This window comes from Oxyura jamaicensis (genome assembly GCF_011077185.1).
Source record: "Oxyura jamaicensis isolate SHBP4307 breed ruddy duck chromosome 2 unlocalized genomic scaffold, BPBGC_Ojam_1.0 oxy2_random_OJ78096, whole genome shotgun sequence".
Lineage (NCBI taxonomy): Eukaryota > Metazoa > Chordata > Aves > Anseriformes > Anatidae > Oxyura > Oxyura jamaicensis.
In genome coordinates, this window is record NW_023303506.1 from 11,776 (window position 1) to 14,513 (window position 2,738).

The window sequence follows — 2,738 nt, forward strand, 5'->3', positions numbered from 1 at the left end:
TAATGGTGAAAAGCAATTTTAATTAAGCCCAGAAGTAAACGAAACCAACAAGGAATGAACAAAGTATGCTTATTGTGTGTAAAATCATCTGATTTATAAAGCTAAAGACAGAACATGTGAACACAGGCAAGATTAAGAAACCAAGTCATCCATGACTCTACACGGGAAGTTAGACAAACACTATTTTTTTTGTAGAGTATTTGCATCCTGGGGCATTTCATATTGGCCCAATCTTCTCACACCTTTTAGGTAAAGTAAGATTCCTATTCTTTTGGGTCTCGTGAAATAGCTCAGGGCAGGGTTTCTGGTTAACAGGTCATCTCTTGAACAGGTAAGTTTGTTATGTAGGCAAGATGGATTCCTCTTATGCTTTTTTAGCTTGTAGGAGCTAAGGGCAGGAGAAATATGGAAGGATGTAGTCATTCTGAGAACTGAGTATGAACTTTCTCTTGTTATTCAAGAGAACAGCATCAACACAGCTGTTTTTGTATGAATGAATTTTGTTTGTGCAAAAGACATTTAATCAATATCAGGTAGATGAATAAAACATATGATCATTTAAGTAGTGAGAGTGGTTTTACCACACATAGGGTTTACAAAGTTAATTCTAAGAACTTTTTTGCTGACATTCTCCCATGCAAATGCCATTAGCTGCAGAACAAAATTTATGGAGGTTTTCTGGACAAGTATCGCTATTAATCACCGCCAGCACAGACATTTTTACCCCATAGATGCCTTTGCACGAGCTTCCTTCAACAGAAGGAAAAAGTATGCCCAATTCCCACTTATTGCCAGTATAAAAAAACAGGAATGCAAACTAAGGAATGCAAACTTGGGAACACAAACATTGATATAAAAATATTGCTGAAAAACTATCAATAGAAAAAGGAAATAAAAACTAGGCAAAATAACTGCCTCTAGGCAAGAATCATAAATGCTCCCTGCTGGCAATTAGGCAATTCTAAGTCTTCCCTGAAGATTTCTTGGGCTAACTATTTATACCAGTTATATTCCACTTGGAAAAACTGTTATAACAGATTTATACAGCTTCATTTTTAAAGACACCAGCATGTACTGCTAGGAGCATTTCATAATTATGCTACAGAGAACAATACATTATGAAAATGTGTTTGAGCTTGATTTGCAACTGCAAATAAAATATGATTAAGACCTGCATTTGTAAATGCGTAGTAGAAATTCCTCTCTCCACAAAAGAATGAGATATTTTAATCTATATAGCAAACTTTATTTCAAAATGGCATTTGTTACAAAAAGTGTAAAAATCCAGCTAAACCAGAAACATTGAGATTATTTTCATGGACTTTAAAGTTCACTGATCTTTGTCCCCATATGCTTTTCCTCAATATGTTCCCCACTTCCAGTCTGATTACACAGGTGCAGATGTGCCTAAATGGCCTGGAATAGATAAATACATTGAGAAAGGCAAAAGCTGTAAAGCTAAATGCATGCAACAACTTCTACCCTCAAAAACCCTCAAAAATAAACATAAGTGTAAAGTAGAAATAATCTGCAGGCATCCAAAGATTTGCTCAGTCATCCTTGTCTTTTGCTCCGTGTTTAAGGATGCGCGTGAACTCAATGTAGTTGAAATTCCCCTTCTTGTCGATCGGTGCCTCTCTGTAGAGCTCATCTACCTCCTCGTCTGTGAACCTGTCTCCCATTGTCGTCAGCAGCTCTCGCAGGTAGTCCTCTTGAATAAACCCTGCAGTGCATTGTGAGGGGACAAGAAAAAACCTTTTACATTTATCTGCTAACTGCTGGACAATAATTTTAATTATTTTTTCAAATAAAAAAGAGCTAATCTTTTTTTTGGCACATGAAAAAGCCTATTACCATAACATACAAATAATTACAAGCAATCGATCAAGTCAAGCCTCTTAATTAATTTGCATGGTCTTGCTACTTCGAGTAAAGGTCATTGTGTGACCTGCCTTTGTAAGAAGTTTATCAGTGTCCATATGCTATCTTCTTCATAATAGGACTGAACTCCCAGTAGCACCGAGAGCCTTTTAAAAAAGGGATCCATTTGTCTTGAACATTCCTAATGAAATAAATCACTTAAAATGGAACTTTACTATCAATGCTCAACATCTGCATGAGGCACTGGAAAGTTTGGAATATTTTAAAGACTTGAAATTCATCTTAAATCATTGGCCAAACTCACATTTACCAGTCTGGTTAGAAAGAATACATTTTTACAACTGTTTTATTAAACAGCCTTAAATAACCTGTAATTCCTTTCTTCTATCAGCAATCTAATTACCAGTTTTTTTCTTGTATAAATTTTCTTCTCCTTTAAGGGCAGCTGAACATGTTGCTAGGAAGAGAGATCTTCATAAAAGCACACCAGCTTTGTAAACAAGGAGGATTCCCCTTACATAAGTTGCCCCTACACTGAATTTAAAGTTAGGAAAAAAATAAGACCATGGCTCCCAGTCAGTATCTTGTTCTCTTCTCCTGCCTTGAAAAAACAAATGAAGAGCTAGAAGTCTGGCATTAAATTTTTCATTTTTTTTAAACACACGCTATTTTCAGCTGCTGATGAAATACAGCATAATTTTTATCTTGCAGAAATCAGAATTTTCGGAGTTAACATTCATCACTACTTCCACGAATAGAATTATTTATGGTTACAAAAATAAGAGCAATACACATACACTGTTATTTTACCCACATACCTGTTGCTTCTTCGTCAAAGCAAGCAAAAGCATTCCTGA

General features: G+C 35.6%; 1 long non-coding RNA gene across 1 annotated transcript; it reads right to left on the bottom strand.

Moving 5' to 3' along the window:
• Positions 1 to 2,738, bottom strand: LOC118157032. Its single transcript, XR_004746524.1, has 2 exons — positions 2,700 to 2,738; positions 1 to 1,723 (listed from the first exon to the last, which is right to left on the bottom strand). It is a non-coding gene; the product is annotated as an uncharacterized LOC118157032 (long non-coding RNA).